Source organism: Sturnira hondurensis, unplaced genomic scaffold, assembly GCF_014824575.4.
Source record: "Sturnira hondurensis isolate 20B ecotype Veracruz unplaced genomic scaffold, ASM1482457v3 Scaffold0006805, whole genome shotgun sequence".
In the NCBI taxonomy this organism is placed as follows: Eukaryota; Metazoa; Chordata; class Mammalia; order Chiroptera; family Phyllostomidae; genus Sturnira; species Sturnira hondurensis.
The window spans coordinates 1,823,342-1,847,800 of record NW_028079436.1 but is presented as its reverse complement, the minus strand read 5'-3'; the positions used below and the strand labels follow the sequence as shown (position 1 = coordinate 1,847,800).

Sequence of the window (24,459 nt, the reverse complement as noted above, 5' to 3'; positions counted from 1 at the left end):
TCCGGGAACCGCGCCGGGAGTGCTGAGGTTCACGCGGTGGCCGGGGGCAGGGGACGGGCAGGCGTCCAGTGTTGAGGGCCAGTGGCCCTCTGGAAGTTCCAGCAGGAGCTGGGGAAAACCAGCCCGGGAAAAGCCCCACCCAAATGCAGCTGCCCCCACAGAAGTGGGCGTAGGGGGCTGTGCACACAGGAGCGGAGGCAGGTGGAGTCTGAGGAATGAAGCGGCCCCCTCAAACCGTTGAAGTTCCCAGTTTTACCGCTGACCGTCACATCCAGTTTTATTGCCTTCATAGCTCTTATTGCTGCTGAGACTATCCCATTCGTATACTTTATTTGTTGGGGGATTTCTCCTACAGGACTTGGAGCCCTTAGGACAGGGCCATGCCTGTCTAGCCCAGCCTGCTGGGTTCCCAGAGCCCAGCACCCTGATAACCAGCAGGAGGGTCTCGGTGAGGATTTATGGAATGAGTAAAGAAATGCTGAGTCGGAGGTATCTAGAGTGGGCATGGTGGCCGTCTGACCTACTCCAGGGGTCCCCTGGGCTCAGCTCTCCTGGCCCTGTAGCCCGATCAGATCCCTGGGATACCCTCAGTGGAAGGAGGCCTGAGCCCGGTAGGGGGAGCCCTCTGCGGCTCCTTAAGAGCTGCCCTCCAGATGGAGTGGGTCGGGCGGGGAGCAGGCTGCAGTCACGGCTCAGGAATGCTGCCCGTGGGGGTCAGCCACTTCCTCCCCTCCCCAGGGCTTGTAGCTCAAGCCAGAGATGTTTGTCGGTTGAGCCTGGATTTGAGTCAGAGAGGCTGGGAGTTTGGGATGGTGAGGCAGCGTCCCGGACCCTCCCTGACCTCTTCAGAACAAAGCTGGGGTCANGAGTGGGTCGGGCGGGGAGCAGGCTGCAGTCACGGCTCAGGAATGCTGCCCGTGGGGGTCAGCCACTTCCTCCCCTCCCCCAGGGCTTGTAGCTCAAGCCAGAGATGTTTGTCGGTTGAGCCTGGATTTGAGTCAGAGAGGCTGGGAGTTTGGGATGGTGAGGCAGCGTCCCGGACCCTCCCTGACCTCTTCAGAACAAAGCTGGGGTCAACGTGGGTGGTGTCATCTGCAAGGCCTGTCTCCTGAATTCTTGCATTTAAGACCCCAAGCCTGTGATGATGAGATCTCCTGATAGCTGTGGCTCTTAGAAACACAAACAAGTAGAACTTTCCCAGGCCAGAAGAGCTGAGGGTGGGGCAAGTAACAGTGGTAGCTGCTCTGGGAGCAGCCAGCTAGCCTGTGGAGGGACAGGTAGGCAGACCCTCAATCATTCCTTATCCAGGCAAGCATTGATTTCCTCTGGCCCAGGCTCAGGATCAGGTGGCAGGCCAGGGAAACTCCGAATGCTGCAAGAGTGGGGCTTGTGCTGTGAGCACAGCCCCTGGTGACTCTGGTGACTCAGCCTGGGAATCCCAATTCCAGGGGCTGCCCTGGAATCGGGCTCAGGACAATGAAGGAGTGTCCTTGAGTAACCATGATAGCATTTTAGTCAAGGCCCCAGACCAAACAGGTTATTGCCCCCTCCTTCTGCTAGACCCACTGATGCTGGTCGTCCGCAAGTCCGAGTGACGTCTTTGAGGCTGGGAGCCTAACTGTCATCCAAGCCCATCAGTTTGACTTGGGGAAGCACCTGGTCTTCAGAGTATGTTTGAAGTCCTATTTCAGAGACAGTAGATGTAGCTTAAGCTAGAAAACATCAACAAGAATATTCCTTTGTACCTTGGACTCAGCAAGAGCTGAGTTAAAGGTACATTCACGGAAGGAAAGTGGGGCAAGAGTTAGGAGAAGAACAGAACGGCCTGGTGCGTACTCTGGCTGAGCACAACAGCGGCCCTGTGAACCAGTGTGGATGGGGATGGATGGATGATGGAGGGATGGATGACAGATTCCGATTGTCTCCGCAGTGTGCACATTTTCCCTGAAGTGGTCTTGACAACAAGGCAGTTTCCACAGAAACAATGGATACCCCAAAGGGGGAGTGGGGAGAGCCCTGTCTTCCCTGAGCAGCACTGTGATCGACTCTGTCTGGTTCTGTCCCTCCAAGGGGACCTCTGTTCCCTTTCTTAGTGCCCTGCTCACACATGTGGCCCCTCTAAGTCCTGCAATGAGACTGGGGGTGTAGTGACAGGGGCCAGCCAGCTACGGGACAAGGGGGAAGTTGTGTTAATATCAGGTAGATGCCGTCATCTCTCCTGAAAGGTAAGTCTACGAAGAGGCTCAGTTTAAATAGGACTCAGCCAGGTGTGAGAGTGTTCAGTCTTTCTCTGTGTGCATGTCTTCAGGGAAATATCTATTGTCTGATGGCAGGAGTAAAGTGTCTACAGAGACCCACTGGCTCAGATGGTGTGGGAAATAGCATGACTGTCTGCCCTCCAGCTTGGCAGGTGACAAGCCACAGTAAGTATGTCACCATGTCAGATGGCCAATGTGATGTGCTGCTCTTGGAGTATTTCAGAGGACTGGGTCCCTACTGGGGGGGTAGAATGGACCAGGGTATGTTGGGAAGAGCTCTGAGCCAGGGGGCCTCTGGTGACTGGTCACCCCCAGGAATCCAAAGCTATTCAGCCTTCTTCAGGAACCTTCGGGAATGTTGGAGAGGGCTTCCCGCAGCCTCCTGTATTAATCTGTTTCTAGTAGAGCAGTCGGTTCAGCAGGCTGAAGACTTGGGGCCATCTAAAGTTCATGGAATGCTGCTCAGCCCTGTGCCCTGCTAGCCGAGAGCAGCCAAAGTCCCTGCTGCTCGGTGTGAGCTCTCTGAATGTCACATGCACAGAGCCACCTCTCTGGCATCTAGCACACACCTTGAAAACAGTAGGCACATAGTGCCCTCTCACTGAAGAATGATGGCTGTGTGTCATACCTGGAGTATGAGACAAAGGGACAAAAAGCCTCAGGTGTGTGCCTTTTTGTCCCTCAGGGACAAAAAGCCCCTGCTCCTATCCTCAGGGGGGATAGGAGCAGTTTACCTTAGCAGTGTTCACGGATGGCTACTCTGAGGACAAAGCATCCGGCAGGGTTGTGCAGGAGTCAAAAAGCTTAATAGGCTAGCAGCAGCAGGGGGCATTCCAGGGTGTGGGAACAGCCCAAGGAAAAGCCTGGAGGCAGGAGTGCAGGGCAGATCCTGCTCGTGGTGTGGCTCCCAGACCCCAGGAGCGAGGCTGACTGGCCAATGGGGCACACGCTGGGAAGAAATCTCAGTGCTGTGCTCAGGGGCCTGGGCTTGATCCCGCAGACAAGAAACTCCTCGGGCAGGATGCATGGTCCTTCCCCTTCTGGAGAATTAGGGTCTGTCCTTAGGTGTTTGTCGAAGTAAATTCTAGGGTGGACCCTGTGAGGATAGCTGGGAGTCTGATCTGGGCTTTAGAACTTTCTGTGGCTGCCAAGGGGAGACAGTCTCATGGGCCCCCAAATCTGGAGAGACCTTCTCAGGGGCCAACTCTGTACTTGCATGACCCTGAGAGTGAGCTCCTCCCTCAGTCTTGCACTCAAGGCACCTTCTCGCCTTGCCCTGCTGCATCCCGATAGCAGGACGGGGGGCCTATCTGACAGCAGGGTCAGAGGACAGAATTTGGGGATGGCCAGGATGTGAGGTGGGTTGGAGCAGGGCTCCTCTGAGACCCTCTCGAGGTTCCCCATTCTGGGAGCAGTGTAGGGAGACCGACCCTGGCTCTGCCGGGGCCTGGGTGTCTACAGCCAGGGTCAAGGCAACACTCAGAGCCTTGGCTTCCATCCCAGCTTATGAATCTGGGGAATCGAAGGCACTGAGCTCAAGAAAACGGGGCAGGAGGTAGAAGGTCACAGCCTGCCTCAGGAATGCCCAGGTCACTGATGGCTACAGCTAGAACCTGAAACTGGATGCCAAGACCTCTGTGCTGTGCCTTTTGGGACAAGGGCCTCACTGCTGGATGCGGCCTATCAGTTCATCATCCTTCTGCCGTCCAGCAGGGCCAGAGGCCATCAGAGGTCCGCCTGTGTTCCCAGGGGATCAGCAGTTTGGCAGCTTGAGTCTAGGAGACTCTGACCCTGTGGCAGCAGTGCCCCCTGCTGGCTAACAGACACCCCTTTCTCTTCTTGACAGGGAGGGTATAAGGGGGCGAGGGGAGGAAGAAGTGTGCAGGGACAATGCTGGCTCTAAGGGCGGGGGCAGCAATTGAGACTGGACTTTGGTTCAGGTAGATAAGCAGGTACGACCTGGTGAACAGAGCACCTATTTCCTGGTCAGTAGTAGCCTTTGAACAGGTGCCAGATAGTAGGGACTCAAGCGAAGGCAGGCAGAAGTGGTTTTTCTGAGGTGGTTACCGAGGGAGGCCATCATGGCCAGGCAGACCTGCATCCTAGGCTGAGTACACCTCTCCCCAGGTGGGTGCAGGTGTCCCCTGGCTTCCCCCAAAGCAAGCCCCCGGGGGCCCACAGGGGATTTGGCCTGGGATTGAAGGCAAAGGGATAGGCCTGTGACAGGGCAGTACCCTAGGCATTCTAAAAAGGGCGAGTCAGCCCTGGCCAGGCAGCACAATTTCTTGGAGCGGTGCCCAGTATTCCAAAAGGTTGCAGGTTCCATCCTTGGTCATGGTGCCTATGAGAAGCAACCAATCAGTGTTCCCCCTCACATCAATGTTTCACTCTCTCCCCCTCTCTCTGTCTCTTGAATCAGTAAACATTCCTTGAGTGAGGATTTAAAAAAAAAAAAAGAGGGAGAGTTATCCCCAGGCAGAACCTGCCCTAGCTGTTTAGTCCAGGCTGGGAATGGAGGCTGGGACCCGTCAGGAGAACAAAATCTGAGAGTCGATGAGCAGCTGCCTGGTTCCTCAGATTAAAACCTGGTCAGGATGCACCCCCCTCCTGCCCCCGGACCCCCAGGCCAGGGCCCCGAGACGCAGGACCAATTTGAACTTCTGGGTGAGCTGGCCAGAGGAGTAACATGTCCCCGTGTGTGCTGCCCCAATCCCTCACTTCCCAGCTGAGAAGTCCACGACAGGGCCACCTTCTCCCCTAACAGACCTGTTACCTCCTGGGCAGCCACATCCCAGAAATTTCTCCCACAACAAAAGTGTGACTTTCCCCAACAAGCCCTGCCCAACCGTGACCTGCCAACTGGAGTCCACACCTCTGATAAGAGGCTCCTGGGAGTTTGTTTACCCCCAACCCTGGGTTACAGTGAAGGCTGGGGCCTCCCCTGGCTCCTGGGAGCCTGCCAGGGATCTCAGCTACAGGGAAGCTTCTCCCCAGGCCGAGGCTGCGTGGTGGGTCCTTCTCTTTAGGACTCAAGGACGCAGTGGCCCTCACCATCTAGGCTCACCAGGGCAGTGTATGCTCTTGGAGACCCCACAGACCACTCACCCACCAGGCTCTTGGGGAGAGGCGAGGCCTGCATGCGGGAGGGTCCATGAAGAGAAGGACCTGAGGCTGAGTGTCAAAACTGTCCATGAGCCCTGGGCTCCATGCTAAGCCAGCAGGTCTGGTGCCTCATGCCCTGAGAGAGGGTGGAAGCCATGGGAGCAACAAGCTGTCCCCAGTCCCCGAGGTGGGAGACCCGCCATCCTGAAGATTATGGGCTGGGAAAATCAACTTGCAGATGCCAGGATGTACAGGAGCAGAGTGAGCAGCAGGTGAGGCCGAAGGGTCTCATTTCCTGACAAGGAGGCATCATGGAGACTGTGGGCTGTGCCCGCCAGCTGTGCATTGTGTCACATGTGTTCCTCACAGCCCCGCAGGCATGGGAGGCTCTCCCTTGGGTGGGAGCCCACACCAGAGGCAGCGACATGGCAACTCTGTCACAGGGCCCCCAAACACTTCTGGAGTAATTTGTCTTCTCTCTTAGGCTTCTCTGCAAACTTGTGCTTGTCCCTTTCCTGTATGCCTGTCTTTACCTTCTGCCTTCTAGCCCAGGGATGGTTTTTGACCAGTGTTACCATGGGGATGGATTACTTGATACATTCAGACAGCAAACGTTTACTCTGTGGCCAGGTGCCAGGCACGGAGACAGGTGCTGCGGGCACAGACATTCAACAAGAATTTATTGAGCCTGTTTGGGGGGCTGGGACAGCTCTTCACAGGAGGGATGTAGAAACACAGACCAAGTCCCTGCTTTCATGGAGCTTATTCTAGGGGAGGCAGCCAATGAATGACAGGGAAAATGTTGTTTTGGGATAACTATTCTGCCAAGAAATAAAATAGCATGATGTCATATATGTCTGAAGTGGTAACATTTTAACTTTCTAAGCGACGGAAGAGTCAGCAATGTGCAGAACAGGGCAAGGACTGCTCCGGGCTGAGGGAGTAGCTGGGCAAAGGTCTTGGGAAGGGAAACTGGTATGTTTGAGAAGGAAGATCAGCGCCACAGCAGCACGGAGGGCAGGCGGGAGAATGATGAGTATGGGTCCAGGGAGGCAGACAGGGACGGGGGCTTGGGTTTGTGCCACGGGCATGGAGAGCCTTTGAAGGGCGTTATGCATGGAGGTGAGATGATGCCGTGAGATGATGCTGTGAGATGACAGTACTCACGGCCGCTATTTGTGAACTCAACTGTAGACCAGTCCCAGTGTCGGGTGGTGGGGCAGAGGTATAATGGGGACCACAACGAGAAGGTGTTTTAAGGCTGACAAATGAAGCAGAGTACACCCCAGATTACATCTGTTTTCTGTAGGGTGATTTACTTACAGGAAGATTGGGTCGGAGCAGAAAAGGCGGCCCAGCAGTGCACAGATTGTTCTCCCCTAACAGACCTGTTACAGAAGCTTTTAAATAGCATGTCTTGAGTGCTAATGATTGGCAGCACAAAGGGACAAAGAAGGCAGGAGCCCCAGAGGCCATAACCCCTGGGAGTCTTATGATAGATGATTGTTTGTAATAGATACTATTACCAGTTTAATATTTATTTTGGTTGTCATGGTATTCCACTATTACTAAAAACATATTTATGACTGCATTGTAAGGAACATGGGTATTTGACAACTAGAAAGTTTCAATATGCTTGCCGAGGACTGGGAAGCTGGGACCTAAAAAATGGGATGGAATCCGAGACACAGAAATGGAGTTCATTTTGTTCACATCTACACGTACACACCAAGTCTTTCGGCAGGCAGGAAAGCAAGAAGGCCGCGGTGGAGGCTGGAGCAGGAGAATGATCCAGAAGAGGGGACCAGGGTGCTGGTGGTGGCAATGGGAGGCACAGGGAATGGATCCTGGCAGAATTTGGAGCGGAAGCCAAACAGACATAAATAAGATGCAGTGGCCATAGATCAGGAGAAAATATCTGCAAATCATAGATCCCATACAGGACTTGTATGGGGAATATATATAGAGAGAATACTTACAACTCAATAATAAAGCAACACATTTTTAAGTGACCCAAAGATTCATATGGGTATTTCACTAAAGAAAATGTACAGCTATACAGGTAAATAAGCAGATGAAAAGCCATTACCCTTAATGGCTGCTGGACATCGGTAGCCATTAAGGGTACTCACATTAAAACTGCAGGGAAATACCTCCGCACGTCCACTTGGAAGGCTGAATGAGAAGGGCCACGCCAAATGTTGGCAATGGCATGGGGCCACTGTGGCTCCTCGCTGTTGGCAGGAATGTAAAATGATACAACTACTTTGGAAACATTTTGGCAGTTTCCATATATGTGTTATATATGACACCTATGATATATTATATATATATGCCATATAATCTAGCTTTTCCATTCCTAGATGTTTACCCAAAACAAATGAAAGTATGCATGCATACAAAGACTTGTACTTGAATGTTCAGATGTTCATAGCAGCTTAATTTGTAATAAGCAAAAACTGGAAACAACAAAAATGGCCAACAGCAAGAAAACAGATGGAGCCCTGGCTGGCGTAGCTCAGTGGATTGAGCGCGGGCCTGCAAACCAGATGATCGCGGTTCGATTCCCAGTCAGGGCACATGCCTGGGTTGCAGGCCAGTTCCTTGCAGGCTAACTACCAGCAGGGGATGCACAAAAGGCAACCATACATTGATGTTTCTTTCCCTCTCCCCTTCCCCTCTAAAGATAAATAAATAAAATCTTTAAAAAAAAAGAAAGAAAACAGATGGATTGTAGCATGATCTATACTCAGCAATAAAAAGGTAATGTGGAGGAGACATATTCCACTCTGTCCCACCACATGCAGCCATAAAATCTGGACAGGGTGCACGAAGGACTCTGAACAGAGTAGATAGTAGCAGGTGAATCGGGGAAGAAAATCAGAATTTGGAGTGCCATTGAACTGGGGAGGGGCTTCCTGTGTTCCCTCCAGCACCCTCTGGGCTGGACGGACAGCCGCCTGAAACTGAAATAGGGAGACGGCACAGACGGGGGGAGGGGGAGGGAAACTCCAGGAGAAGCCCTTTAGCTCTGGTTGGAAGAATAGGAGAGGAACTCTGATGCTCAAAGCGTGAGAAAATGCCTCCCTCTTCTTAGAAATTGTCTTCATTCTCTCATGCTCCAGCCCCCTAACATTCCTGCTGTAGTCCGCTTGGTTTGGAGGCACCTAAAACTTAAAGGGAGGGAAACTTGGATGGGAGGTGTCCCAAGGGATGGGGACAAATCCTGTTGCTTGCTCTCGTTCTTGCTCTCTCTCTCTCCCTCCATCCTCTTGCCACTTGTCCCTGAAAGGGGGCGCAGTTGCAGGAAGTACACTGCAGAACAAAGTAACAAAAACTCTAGCTTTCTGACTGAAAAGAGGGGGCCCCGGGAGATAGTGGAGATAGAGGAACTCAGAAAACCGACTTCATGAAGTCGTTTATGAACTCCTGAGCTCACCTCCAAGCTGAGCAGGCATGGATTTGAGCCTAAGCAGCATACCAGGTGCTCAGGAGTGAACTAAAGGATCCACCACCATCCTATTCTCAGACTGACCACTGGAGGGTGCCCGTGTGGGACAAATAGAAACAGCTCTGGAAAGGCATAGGAAAGGGAATTAACATTGAAACCCCAGAAGGCTGGTCAGAACTTGTGGCCTGAACCCAATAGTCAGTTGCCTGTTAAAATATAAATTTCAATATTTTCCATAGTATTCAAACAGGACTCGGTCTCATGAAATTCAAAATGTCTAGAATTCAAAACAAAATTGCTTGGCATGTGGAGACCCAGGAAAAGCTCAACTTGCATGGCAAAGACTATGGAAAGAGGCCAACACTGAGATGTTGGAACTAAGTAACAGACTTTAAGACGCTGTAAAGAAGCTCCAAGACGTAAGGACAAGTACTTTTGAACTGAATAGGGAAAAGTCTCAGCAAAGAAAAAGAAGACATAAAAAATAAATTAAAAAATAGGACTTAAAAATACAAGATTTAAAAGTTAGACACTCACTAGATAAGCTCAGGAGCAAAATAGAAAGAAAATAGGGCAGCCCTGGCTGGTGTAGCTCAGGGAGAAAACGCCTCCCTCTCCTTAGAAATTGTCTTCATTCTCTCATGCTCCAGCCCCCTCTCTTACTGCTCAGTGGGTTGCCCGCAGGCCTGAGAACCAAAGGGTCATGGGTTGGATTCCCCAGTCAGGACACACGCTGGGTTGCAGGCCAGGTCAGACCCCCAGTAGAGAGCGCGTGAGAGGCAACCACACATTTATGTTTCTCTCCCTTTCTTTCACCCTCCCTTCCCCTATCTAAAAATAAATAAAATCTTTAAAAAATTAAAAGCAAAATGAGAGTCCATTAAAACAAAAGAAAGAAAATAAGACAGAGGAGCGAGTGAGTAAACTTGAAAATAAGCCAATATAAATGATCCAGTCTGAATAACAGAAGATTTATTTATTTATTTATCTCCTGTATTTTTTTCTTGTGAAGCTTGAAGTTTTATTAATTTTTAATCATATTTTTCAATTACTGTCAACATATAATATTACATTAGTTTCAGGAATACACCCTAGTAATTAGACATTTTAAAACTAAGTGATCACCCCAATAAATCTCGTACCCATCTGGCACCATACAGAGTTATTAGAATATTATTGACTATATTCCCTGTGCTGTACTTCACATCCTCATAACAATTCTGTAACAACCAATTTGTACTTCTTAATCCCTTCACCTTTTCACCCACCCCCCAACCTCCCTCCGTCTGGCAACCATCAAAATGTTCTCTGTATCTATGAGTCTACTTCTGTACTGCTTGTTCATTTATTTTGCTTTTTAGATTCAGTTGTTGATAGAATGTATTTATTGCCATTTTATTTTTCATTTATTTATTTATTTATTTATTTTTAGAGAGGGGAAGGAAAGGAGAAAGAGAGGGAAAGAAACATCAATGTGTGGTTGCCTCTAGAGCACCCCCAGTTCGGGGACTGGCCCACAACCCAGGCATGTGCCCTGACTGGGAATCGAACCAGCCACCCTTCAGTTTGCAGGCCCATGCTCAATCCACTGAGCTACACCAGCCAGGGCATATTTTTCATATTTTTGATCTTCTTCTTCTTTTTAAAGAAGTCCCTTTAATGTTTCATATAATACTTGGTTGGTAGTAATGAACTCCTTTAGCTATTCCTTGTCTTGGGAGCTCTACATATGTCCTTCGATTCTAAATCATAGCTTTGTTGGCTAGAGTAATCTTGGTCATAGGTCCTTGCTTTTCATCACTTTGAATATTTCTCTCCCTTCTGGCCTTCAAAATTTCTGAATCAGCTGACAGTCTTATGGGAGCTCCTTTCTAGGTAACTAATTGCTTTTCTCTTACTGCTTTTAAGATTCTCTCTTTGTCTTTAACCTTTTGCATTTTAATTATGATGTGTCTTGGTGTGGGCCTCTTTGGGTTCATCTTGTTTGGGACTCTCTCTGCTTCCTGGACTTGTATGTTTACTTCCTCACCAGGTTAGGGAAGTTTTCTGTCATTATTTTTTCAAACAGGTTTTCAATTTCTTGCTCTCTATTTCTCCTGGCTCCCCCGTTATGTGAATGCTGGTACACTTGAAGTTCTTCCAGAGGCTTTTTACACTATCTTCATCTTTTTTGGCAGTATTTTTTCTTTTTGCTGTTCTGATTGGGTGTTTCATGCTTCCTTATATTCCTAATTGCTGATCTGATTCTCAGCTTCATCTACTCTACTGTTGATTCCCTATAAATCGTTCTTCGTTTCAGTTCATGGATCCTTCTGTTCTGACTGGTTCTCTTTTGGCTGGTTTCTATGTCTATTTTCATCCTATTGAAGCTCTCATTAAGTTCCTTGAGCCAAAGTTCCTTATAACCATCATTTTGAACTCTGTATCTGGTAGTTTTCTTGTCTCCATTTTATTTAGTTCTTTTTCTGGATATTTCTCCTGTTCTCTCATCTGGGACCTGTTTTGTTGTCTCTGCATTTTAGCTGCTTCCCAATGTTTGTTTCTATGTTTTAGGTAGATCTGCTATGTCTCCCAGACTTGTCAGATTGGCCTTGTGTAGTAGGTGTTCTGTAGGGCTCAGTGGTGCCACCTCTCCAGTCCCCCAAGCTGGGCACTCCAGGAGTGCCTCTGTGTGGGCCGTGTGCACTGTCCTATTGTAGTTGAACCTTGACCGCTATTGGCCTCACTGGAAGCGACTTACTCCCAAGCTGATTGGCTGAGAGGACTGGTTGCAACTACAGTTGAGCTGATGCTGTGCTGGAGTAGAGCCTACATAGCAGGACTTGCTTCATTAGGGCTGTGGTGCTCACTGAGTCCGTCCCTTGAGTGTGTGACTTGTGGTGGTGATAGGGTTGTAATCAGCATGGGCTGAAACTATTCACCAGGGGCACTGGCTCTGGGGCCTTCTGGGAGGGACAAAGTCAGCCATTGCCTGTCCCCTGCCTGGGGCTACCTGGCATGAGCTACAGAGCAATCTGCAGGTGGCTGCTACTTGTGCTGGGCTTGGAGGTACCCACGAGAAGCCAAGCTGCAAACCAAGGTGGCTGCCTCTAGTGCCAGGCCTGGGGCTACTTAGCAAGAGGTACAGGTTGCACAGAGGCCAGATGCTGCTTGTTTGAGAAAAAGGAAAGTCCCTGAGAAATTTTAGGAAAGTCTGAGGCATGAGCCAAGACAGGCCATTCATGTGGAGAAGCCACTGGAAATAGTGTGGGTGGACCTACAAGTTTGGTGGGGAGACGTCTCAGGGAATCACCAGGGTGGGACAAACAGTGATGGCCAGGCTGATGTAGAGACTCAGATATGGTGCTGGCCTGCCATCTAGTGGGGGAAGGGTTCATCAAAGGAACAATGGCCTCTGCCAGCACTTTTGTCTGGGAGAAAGCTGTCCCTCCCCCCAGCTCTTGCCTTTATGTCAGACAATTTAGTTCCTCTCCGTATGTCCCTGGTGCCTTTCCAGCTGCCATCCCAGGGCTAGAGCTCAGAGGAAGTTAATCAGAGGAAGCCCTTGTGTGGTCCCTTCAAGAGGAACTGCCGGGCACTCCAGGGCCTTCCATCTCAGCCTCAGTTCCTGCTGGTTCTTACGGCCACAAGTTATAAGAACTTTTCTTCCCAGCACTGGGACCCTGGGCTTGGGGACCTGGTGTGGGGCTGAGGCCCCTCGCTCCTCAGGCGGGATCTCCAGGGCTGAGATACACCTTCTGATTTTTATTTCGCTCCTAGGGGTGGGACCATCCCATTCCATGTCTCCACCCCTCCTACCCATCTGAAGTGGCTTCTTCCTTAAATCCCTACTTATAGGACTTCCGCTCAGCCAGATTTCAGGCAGATTTCAGGCAGTTCTCAACGGTGGTTTTTCTGTAGTTTAGTCATAATTTTGATGTGGTTGTGGGAGGAGACAAGTATAACGTTTACCTACACTGCTATCTGGGCCAGAAGTTCAAGAAAAAGATTTTTTCTAATAAATAGAGCCTCAAAAAGAAAACAACCCATAAGGTTTAGCTTTCACATCACTGGAGTTTCATTAGTTTATTAGTTTAATAAACTAATTAACAAATTAGTTTCATCATGATACATCTGGGCATGGATTTCTTTGGTTTATCCTGTTTGGGTCTTGCTGGTTTTGGTTTTTTTATCTGTTTCTCACTGTTATTTATGTTGGTATTGGAAAAACTGGGTAATCTCATGCAGAAAATATAAATTTGATCCCATCTTACACCGCACATAAAAATTAACTGAAAATGGATCAAAAACTCAAACATAAAACTTCTAGAATGAAATTCAGGGAAGGAGCTCTTTGACATTGTCCTTGGCAATGATTTTTTTGGATATGGCACCAAAAGAAAAGAAACAAGTGGGATTACATCAAACTTCAATCTTCTGCAGAGTAAAAGAAACAATCAAATAAAAAGGCTGCCTATAAAATGGAAGAAAACCTTTGCACACTATGTATCAGATAAGGGGTAGATATTCCAAGTTCATAAATAAGTCATACAGTTAAAACAATCTAATTTTAAAATTGGCAGGAGAGCCCTGTGGGTGTGGTTCAGTTGGTTTGAATGTTGTCCCAAACCCCCAAAGGTTTGGGGTCCAATTTTCGCTTAGGGCACATACTCAAGTTGCGGGTTCAATACCCAGTCAGGGCGTGTATGGGAAGGAACCAATTGATGTTTCTCTTTCACACTGATGTTTCTCCCTCTCTCTCCCTTCCTCTCTTTCTAAAATCAATAAACTTTTTTTTTAATTTTAAAAAATGGGTAGAGGAGCTAAATAGATATTTCTCAAAGAAGATATCTATGTGGCTAACTAATCAGCAGGGAAATGCAAATCTAAATCACAATGAGATATCACCTCTAACCTACAAGAATGGCGATCACCATGAAGAATCCCTGGCTGGTGTAGCTCAGTGGATTGAGCACACACCTACAAACCAAAGGATCATGGTTCGATTCCCAGTCAGGGCACATGCCTGGGTTGCAGGCCAGTTCCCAGCAGGGGATGCACAAGAGGCAACCATACACTGATATTTCTCTCCCTCTCTCCTTCCCTTCCCCTCTAAAGATAAATAAATAAAATCTTTAAAAAAATTCCTTTTAAAACATGGTGATCATCATGAAGACAAGAGAGAACAAGTTCTGGGGAGGATGTGGGGAAAAGGGGCCGACCCTCGTGCCCTGTTGGTGGGATTGTAACCCGGTGCAGCCACTGTTGGGAGCAGTATAGAGGTTCGTCAGAACATGAAGAATAGAACTATCGTGTGATCCAGCAATCCCACTTTTGGACATATATCCGAAGGAAGGGAAAGTGGGGTATCAAAAGATACAGGTGTGCTGTGTTTTACTGTGCTTCTCCTCATTGCTCTCCACAGATACTGCACTTCCGTCAGCAGGGAGGCAAGACTCCCACCAGGGGTGCCACTCGCTAAAGGCTCAGACGATAGTGAATAATTTTTAGCAATATTTTAAAATTAAGGGATGTACATTTCTTTAGACATGATGCTATTATACACTTAACAGACTGTGACAGACCGCACTGTGCTGCATATGGACTGGGGAGACATAAGACTCGTGTGACCCACTCTATTGGGATGCTCACCTCGTTGCTTTGGTCTGGAGCCAAACCCACAACATCTCTGAGCTATGCCTGTGCCCGCACCCCCATGCTCATCGCGTCATTATTCACAGTAGCCGAGACACAGAAACAACCTAAGTGTTTGTCAGTGGATGCATGGATAAGGAAGACGGGGCATATTTATACCATGGGTACTATGTAGCTAGGAGAAAAAACACAATTCTGCTGTTTGCAACAACATGGGTGGACCTTGAGGGCATTATGGTAAATGAGACAAATCGAACAGAGAAGGACACACACTGTATGATGTCTCTCACACATAGAATCTAAAATAAAATCCTAAAAGCAGAGAGTAACATGGTGGTTACCAGGGACTGGGGATCATGGTGCTGGGAGAGACGTTGAATTACAAACTTAAGCAACTGGTAGATAAGTCCCGGAGACCTAACACACAGTACGGGGATTATAGAGAACAGAACTATGTCATAAACGTTAGTAGCCTGAAGTGTTAGCTAATGCTACTAGGACAATCATATTGCAACATTAATGTATCAAAGCAATATGTTGTATACCTTAAATTTATGCAATGTGTATTTCAAATATAAGTCAATATAAAATAATAAAGTAAAAATAAACTATAATAGCCCTGGGCCTGCGAACCAGAGGATCGCCGTTCGATTCCCAGTCAGGGCACATGCCTGGGCTGCAGGCCAGTTCCCGGCAGGGGACACACGATACATTGTGTGTCCTCGGCAGAGGCAACCATACATTGATATTTCTCTCCCTCTCTCCTTCCCTTCCCCTCTAAAGATAAATAAATAAAATATTTAAAGAAAATAAATAAATAAACTATAGTAGTACAGGAGTCAAAACAGTGTGGTATTGACACAAACATCAACATATGTTTATTTATTTAATGTATATTTATAACATATGGAAGAGCATGGAGAGTACCAAAATAAACCCTTACGTTTATGGTCAATTTATTTGCCATAAAGGTGCCAAGGTGATTCAGTTAGTCAACTCAGAGTGGATTACTACGCTGAAATAGATGAACTGAAAATGGTGCTGGGACAAATGCCCACGTGCAGCAGGAAGGATTACACCCACACAAATGAACTCGAAATGGCTGGTGGCCCTTCATGTGAGAGCTAAACTATAAAATGTTTAGAAGAAAACATAGGAGACTATCTTTCGACCTTGGATTAAATAAAGATTTCCTAGCTATGACTCCAAAAGCATACTACGTAAGTGAAGGACTGACAACGTGATTTCAGACGTAAAACTTTTGCTTTTTAAAACGCATCATGGAGCCCGCACGGTGGAGCGGAGAGGGCGCTGCCCCTTTGCACCTGAAAAGTGTCTGAAAATGCCAGCGATAGGGATTCATCTTATGGCTGGACCAGCCTCAGCCAGGAGGGGTCTGGTGTGGAGCAGGTGGGTTCTGAACAGGGACAGCTGCGAGCCCAGCCCAGAGCATTTGTCTTTAGAGCCACGAGCCGTGAGAGCAGGAAGAGGGCAGCCTAAACGTCGCCGTGTCAGTGGGAGAAACTGCTTATCCGGCTTTGGAGGAAACGAAGTTAGTGCTTGAGGGAGAGGAAGAAAAGTCGCCTGCAGACAATGTCTATTTTGGAACTTTCAGTGACAATTCTGATATTGTTACCCTTCAGCCACCTAAGTTAGGAGAAATTGGAAACCAAGGAGAAGCCAAAATTGTTACAGAAGCCCAGAGGCCAGAAGACTTTAACTTACACATTCTGTCAGCCAGAAGCTGTGTTTTCATCTCGGCCTAGTGCCCACAGGTCAGGTAGGGACGCAACCAGTCACCAGCCCAGTTCCGCCTTGAGGCCACCCTGCACTAGGAGGAGGAAGGCGGCTTCTAGTTCATAATCCAAAGAATGGCTGACTGCTCACTGAAGTAGAAACCGGCCCTCTGAGGAGCTGTGTCAACGCTGTTTCAGTCGTGGCCTTGGGACGTGTGATACATTTGCTGGTGATGGTCATCAGCTTGGGGTGTGGATGTCTCTACGGCACAATTCAGATTCGGGAGCATCAACAGTGAGTCGTAAAGATACATGGAGAGGAACTGAATGATACGAAGGCCTCTCTTTCCCAATGTCACCAGAAACAGGAATCCGTTACAGATAGTAGGTCGTTGAGGGAAAGCCTTGCACAGGGCTGGGCCCTTTCTGAACTGAAGCAGGGAAGAAGATGTCTTTTGACGCTCAGAAAAAGAAACTTAACACAGAAGATCAGGATTTAAGAATATCGCTGGAGAAGGAAAAAAGACCTTGTCTGCACTACCGGAAGAGGTGGCAACAAAGAGAACGGATGAGGACACGGGAAGATAAAGGGACAAGTACTGAGCTAGCTACAGAAAATCAGAAACATAAGCAGCGTTTGGAAGAAGAAAAGCAGAAAACGCACAGCTGCCTTCATCAAAGGGAGACTCTGCTGGCGGAAGCAAACATACTGAGGAGGGGGAATGACTGAACACCGTGGTGTTAAGGGTGGGAGGTCGGCAGCTCGGCTCTGGATGGTCAACGGGCAGCCCGGGCTCTCCCCACATCCTGCCTGAGCAGGGGAAGTGGAAATCTGACAGGGAAGGCTCCCCGAGCTGGGGGGAAGTTCCCTTTGAATGGCAGCGTTCTGATTTGTAGGAAAGTGTATACAGAGGCAAGATGGAAAACGAGAAACTGATGGGAACAAGTAAGGGAGCAGAGGAAACCACAGAGCTAAAAATAAATGGAAGGAAACAATTTGGGGTTCAGTTAAGGAAACATTTGATGCCTTGAAGACTCCTACCAAGGAGTTTGTGAGGCGTCATAAAGAAAAAAATAAAACTAAACAGGTAAAAGACGCTGTGAAAGAAAATCTGAAAAAATTCTCAGAGTCAGTTAAACCCACTTTCGCACAGTTCAAAGACACCACCAAGAGCATCTCTGATGAGAAGGGCAACAAGAGATTTGGTGCTACAAAAGCAGGCACGGCTAAAAAGCCAACAGTTTTTAGTGAATATTTATACCCACAGTATAACACAAAACCAGAATAACAGAGGCCCTACCGCACAAAGAGAGGGAAGGAAAGAAAAGCCAATTTGTTACAGAACAGACCGGGGAATGGGGCTGAATGATATAAAAGACACCCCTTTTCTCTGGGGGTTCCTCCCCACCTACTGGGTTCATTTTGCTCGCTGCCTAAGGAGAGATGTATCTTAATACATCTTAATATCTTTAAGATCGTAAGATCAGTGAAAAGGAAAAGAATTTATCATTGGTCTGAAATAATACAAACTAAAGTCTTAAATACAAACCCACACAGTCCTCCTGGCACCTTCCACGTGGCAAGAGGGAGCACTTCCAAAGCCGCGTGGTCCTGCTCTCACCCAAGCCACACGGTCCCAACCAAGACACCAAAGTTGTGTGGTTCTAAACAGACGCGTCGTCCCAAAAAGGGGGCGGCCAATGGCTGTCGCGCCTCTGTGTAAACCCCAGCGCCAGCCTTCCTCTGCAGCACCAATTCCAGCCTCTCCCACCATCGGCCACAGCTGCCAGCATTGCGGGCGGGTGTGGCCCTGTGCTGTGGAGCCCACCATCTCCAAGCTCCTCTGGACCCCACTACAAATCCCTAATTGGGGCTCCCCTCTTGGCTGCACCCTGTTACAAATTCACTTTGAAGAACTGAGATAAAGTACACATTCAGAAATCTAGTGCTGAACACGGCTGTAGTGAAAATTCAGATTCTTTCAGAAAAGCTTGTTCTGTTGTTTTAGAATGTGCTTGACAGGAATCCATTAACTTTGTAAACAGGAAAGCGCCTAATCCTGGAAGGATAGATGAGTTTAGATAGTTAATTAAAAGGTAACTTAATAGAAAAACTGGATACTTTTCATCATCAGAAAGAACTTGATCAATTCATCAATAATTTTTTCAAAGATTTTATTTATTTATGTTTAGAGGGAGGGGAAGGGACGGAGAAAGAGAGGGAGAGAAACATCAGTGTGTGGTTGCCTCTCGCATGGCCCCTACTGGAGACCTGGACCACAACCCAGGCATGTGCCCTGACTGGGAATTGAACTGGTGACCCTTTGGTTCACAGGCCCATGCTCAATCCATTGAGCTACACTAGCCAGGGCTCATCAGTAATTTTTATCATACATGGTCAGAAGCTCTTCACTGACTTTTAAAATAATGTTAAAGATTATGTACCAGGTAGATAATGGTGGAGTGTTTGAGAAATTGTATAGATGGATATATGTATAGATGGAAATTGTATAGATGGACATACACTTCTTTGGTCACACTTTCCCACCTCCATATGGACCCAGGCGGGTTCACATAGCACCATGTTATAACAGTTTTTAACATTTATAGATTGGATAGCAATTTATCATTTGATTAGTTTCTTAGGATGCTACTATTTGTAAAGTACTTTTTGTAAAAAAAAAAAAGTACTATTTGTAAAAGTACTTTATTGCCAAAGAGTTTAAAATAAATTAAATCAAAACATATAGTTTCAAGTTAATAGCTATTATAAATTGAAAATTCCGTGTAATCAACTTGACTTGAGCAAATAGTTTAATTTCTACCTGAGAAATCAGTTAAGGGCCCTGGCTGGTGTGGCTCAGCGGACTGAGCTCTGGACTGTGCAGCAAAGGGTCGCTGGTTTGACTCCCAGTCAGGGCCCGTGCCTGGGTTGTGGGCTGGGTCCCCAGGAGGGGGCAGATGAGAGGCAGCCACACACTGATGTTTCTCTCCCTCTCTTTCTCCCTCCCTTTCCCTGTCTCTAAAAATAAATAAATGAAATCTTTTAAAGAAATTAGTTCAGGATATATACATCCTATTTTGTTTCTTTTCAGTTTAGTCTATATGAAAAGGCATTTGGTCACCTTAAGTGAAATTATTTTCCTTTAATCTTTTATTTACTCACTTTTGGGAAGCTAGGTGTGCACTAAAGAACTTAAACTCTGAAATCAGAAGAGCTCACAGCTCACCATTTGGATGTCCCACTTATTTTCATTCGTCTATTTCACTCACCAACTAAACTATGATATTTAACACACTTACTACGGAATTATTGTTGGTAAAGGTACAGACGTTATGGAAGAGGCCAAGCTGGCGAAGCCCCAAGTTTTAATGTGTGAGCTTGGTACACAACCACCAAAACTAACTGTATCTAGTGCTTATCAGCCCTATACTCCGTAACGTGAAACTTGACTAACCTTCAACGGTTAGCTTTATTTTTCTGCATTTGCGATGGCTATCTCTGTGAAGAAAAGTAATGTGTCTATAAAATAATGAGACCGAGTCTGGTGACTTTGGTCCTGAAATGATTATCTAGTGCTTATAATGAGCAAAGCACTGTGAGGTTGCCCGAGGGAACAAATGAGAAATTCTTGCTGGGAAGGCGTTCGCCAGCTTTCGAGAGCTTGGTAAATCCATGAAGTGGAGCTGTAGAGGCCTTGGACACGGTGGCCTCCGTCTGGAGACGTGTAAAGGGGTGGCCTTTGGAGTGAACGTTTTTGAAATTGGCTTTTGAAGGAGAAATGAATTTGCTGAGCAGCTAGGCCAGGACAGACCACTCAAAGGGAACCTTGAGTGGGAGAGCTGAACACGTGCCACTTTGGGGAGGTGAGGCAGTGCCGGGGTGCAAATAGCAGAAAATGTTTAGGTCACAAAGAGCCTCGTTTTATGGGCAAGGACTTGCCTTACTGGCCGAGCAGCCTGGGTCATGGGCAGCAGCCGGGAGAGTGATGGATTTGGAAAGGGCGACGCCTGGACGGCCTTTAACACGATGCAGACCCGAGCTGATGAGGACGAGTGAAGGCGGGGAGACGGGTTGGAGCAACACATAGTAAGTAAAACTAGTGGTTTTTCTTGAGAAGGGGAAGTAGAAAGTGACCGTGGTTTCCAGATTTCTGGGCTGGGTCACGAGTTGGATGGTAAGATCATCAAGACAAGGAAAGCCAGAAGGTTTGAGGTTAGGGGAACTGGAAATGAGAATTGTGCTCAGAGGCACCTCCTGACGCCCAAATGGAGAGGGTCAGCTGGCCATTGGTTGTGGTGTGACTGTCTCTCACCCAGACTGTGTGTGTGTGTGTGTGTGTGTGTGTGTGTGGTCTAGGCTAGAAGCCTTTGTCAGACTCCCGGGGAACTCCGACATGTAAGGGGTGGTAGGAAAAGGAGGCCGAGAGGGACAGGACCAGAGAGTGGCATCATGGACGACCAAAGATGACCTCAAGCAAGAGGAGTATGTGTAAGTGTGTCAAACACAGTAGAAAGGACTGCACATCTTGGCTGGGCAATTGGGTGGCTGCGGATGGTGTTATGGACTGTTCGTGTGACACCGTTAGAGAAGCCTGAGGAGAGAGAGAGAGGAAAGCAGTAAATGCAGACACTGTGTTGAGCTGCGGCTGTAGGAGAGGAAAAAAGGCTTTGCTCTGTGTGCAGCAAGGGCGGGGGTGGGAGGTGGGGGTGGGGTATGTCGCTGCCCAGGGAGGAAGCCAGCGTAGAGGGGTTGATTTTTTTACAGGAGAGGAAGAAAAATAATGGAAACTCATCTCATTATTTTATTGTCACATTTCTGCTTGTTTTTTTTTTCCTACAGGATGAAAGTATAATGCTGAGTCTTTCTGGCATGGTTATACTATGATTATACTTCAGATTGATTAATTTAACATCCTTTTTCAGGGTTCAGATAATAGATTAATGGAGAAAATAAATAAATAAATAAATAAATAAATGCCATCATCTTTTCTTTCCAAGAAAATGGAAAGTCAAATTAGACATTTGAAGATATTATAACTCCTGTACTGGATAAAGGACTAACAGATGAAATACATAATTAACTTTGGAGATGGTGGGTGGGTGAGGGAATAAAAAGATGAGAAATGAGAGAACAAACAGAAAACAAAATATTAAATGTCAGGCTGAAGCCACAATATGTCAATAATTACATTTATGTAAATGTTTGGACATTATTAGCCTTACATTATTACATTAGGTAAATTCAAATTAAAACTGTCATGGGGTATCAGTATACATCTATTAGAATAATCAAAATAAACAATATTGGCAAGACTAAGTGCTGGGGAGGAGCTAGCAGCTGGAATCCTCATATATTACCGATGGAAATACAAAATGATACAGCCAGTTTGGAAAGCAATTCTCTTTATAAAGTTGAACATACACTTATGATACAACCCAGCAATTCTATGTCTCAGTAGTTACCCCAGAGAAATGTGCACAAAAGTACCCACACACAAATGTTTATAGCAGCTCTATTCATAATTGTCAAATACTGGAAGCCACTCACACATCCAACAAGTGAATGGAGAAACACACTCATACCTCCATGTGTTGAAATACTACTCAGCAAAATTAATTAGCTATTAAAATAAATAAATAAGGAAGGAAGAAAAAGAAAACACACAATTGAGATGAATTTCTAAGTCATTATGCTAGGTCAAAGACGCTGGTCTCAGAAAGCCACATACTGCCTGTTTCCATTGATGTGACATTCTCAAAAGGCCAAAATCATGTTGATGGAGATCTGACCAGCAGTACCCAGGGGTTTGGGAGGAAGGAGGTAGGACTACAAAGAGATAGATGCTACTGGGGAGAGGGGGAGGGGGAGGGGAGGGGAGGGGAGGGGGAGGGGGAAGTCAGGCTGCTGCAGTCCTAAGTGAGGTTGGGCGCCTTCCCACCCCACTCACTTCCTGGGGCCAAGGGAGGGCCGCATTTCAGGGTACATACGGGGCCACGAGAGAGAAGAGCTGACTGATGCCAGAGCTGGGACTCCTGGTGCGTAGCCTAGCGCTCTGACAGCAAGGGCAGATTTTTGGGACCAGGGCCAGAGGAGAACCAGGGAAACAGTCACGTGGGGGCTGGAGGTTGGAGAGCAGGGGAGGGAGGGAGTGGGAAGCCGCGTTAGGAGCCGCATGCACTCCGGTCAGGGTGAGGAGGCAGCGGGAGTGAATGGGGCGCCCTCACCCTCCTCATTCACTCCTCCACCCACTCCTTCTGCCACGGGCGTTTTCGGGGTGCCCGTACCGTGCTAGGATCTGAGTGACCAGCAGACGGCCTTTTCCCCCACAGAGCTGAGACTGAGCCCGAGAGGTGAGGAAATAAAAAGCGATGTTTGGTCACAACTCTGATTCTGTCATTGCCCGAGGGCCAGTCACCCTTACCCCCTGGTTCTTGCTGTGCACTGGCCAGTGTTTAGAGTGGGCAGCAGAAGCTGTGAGGCATGGAGCGGTCCAGAGAAGGACTTGAGACCAAGGATGGCTCGCCTGTTTTTTATCCTCACCTGAGGACATGGTAGTGGATCTTACAGGGGGGGAGGGAAGAAGAGAGAAAGAGGGAGAGAAACATCAACCCACTGCCTCCCGCACACCCAGACCAGCAACCTAGATATGTGCCCTGACTGGAATAGATCCCCAAACGGTTCGGGTCCCTGAACAGCACAGTGCTCAGAACAGTGCTCGGAACAGTGCTCCCATCAGCTGAGCCACCAGCCAGGGCCATGATCTCTCGATGCTTGGCCTTCCAAGCTCAGGGTCCCACCTGAGCGCTCTCCTTTACTGGACTCAGGCACTGCCCAGAGGCACCTTAGTTGACAGCCCCTCCCCTATGAAGGGTAATGGCTCCGGTGCAGAACACAGAACTTGGTTTGAGGATTTTACTCTGCAGACCCTTGATGGATGGGCTGTTATAGAGGATAATGCTGGGAAGGCTAGTGATTTGTCTCTGCAGTGAGGACAGTAGGTTCTAGAATTAACATCTGCCAGGCACTAGAGGGCGGTATGGGGTATGTCAACACCCCAGAAAACTACTCAGCCAGAGGATGGTGAAGAGGGTTTGGCTTCCTTCAGCCTAGGCTTCCGCTGCAGACAGCCTTCGTTTGTTTTCCTGATGTGTCTTAAACACCTTGAACACTTAGAACCACTGTGTGTTGCAGGGGCTTTTCATGGCAGCCTTGCAACCGGTCAGGAATCCTGCTTCAGCAGGAATTCTTGGGGGAAATACCTGAACCAGCCAGTAGAGGGAGGGAGGGAGCTGAGTTCACGAAAGGGCTGCAGAAATTGTTCTGTATTAGAAAGGAACTGTAACTGGGTGAGGAGGGAGGAGGAGCTGGCAAGATGGCAAAAGGTTAGAGAGGAGGGGAGTGAAAGCCGGGGTGGAGAACCGGAAAACCCACCACAGTGGGGTGGGCACAGGACTTCAAAGAACAGGAACCTGAGTGCTCACTTTGAGACTGCTCCTGCCCCACCTGGGTGGCTGGTCAGTCAGCTGCACTATGAGAACAGCACTCGGGGGAAAGGGCTGCATTCTGTCGGGTGCAGAACAGGAGCAGCAATATTCTTAAATCCTGATCTTCTGTGTTAAGTTTCTTTTTCTGAGCATCAAAAGACATCTTCTTCCCTGCTTCTACAGAATGTTCTGGATGAACCAGCTCCACAGAGAGCAGGAGGAGCAGGGATCCAGTGGTGGTCCTGCGAACACCAGCCCCTGGGATCTTACAGACACCTTGGCAAAGGCCTTGGACTTACACTTGGGCAAATGGGAGTTTGGGTCTTCTCACCCAGGTCTCAGGAGCCTGGGAGGTCCCAGTGTGTCTTAGGCTCCAGGACCAGGAAGCAGCGGGGGGGTGGGGGGAACCCCAGGTCCAGGGAGGCCTACCACCTTAGCGACAATGGAACTCAAAGCGGGGGAACACTTTTCCTAATGTGAATGTGTTCCTGCTAGTCATCAACCACCCCAAGTTCATTGCCCCTTCAGGACTTTCACTCTTACTAATTCCTTCTGCTTAGCTCTCTCTTCCCCCAGCCTTTCACATGGCTGGCTCCTTCTCACCGTTTAGCTCTAAAACATTACCCTCTCAGAGAGGAATTCCCTGGCATCTCAGGAGGCCCTTGCTTCCCAGCACCGACCTCCCTCGTCTCGCTCTGTCACCTCAGTCCCCATCCGCACTGCTATCAGAAATGGCCTTTGCTTATCCAAGTGGCTCTCCCTCACTGTGATGTAAGCAGCTTGAGGTCAA

At 48.1% G+C, this 24,459-nt stretch overlaps 1 pseudogene; it reads left to right on the top strand.

The window, feature by feature from the left end:
• The first annotated feature begins 14,801 nt into the window (after positions 1-14,801).
• LOC118990133 (cell cycle progression protein 1-like) lies at positions 14,802-20,805 on the top strand (annotated as a pseudogene).
• The last annotated feature ends 3,654 nt before the right edge of the window (positions 20,806-24,459 follow it).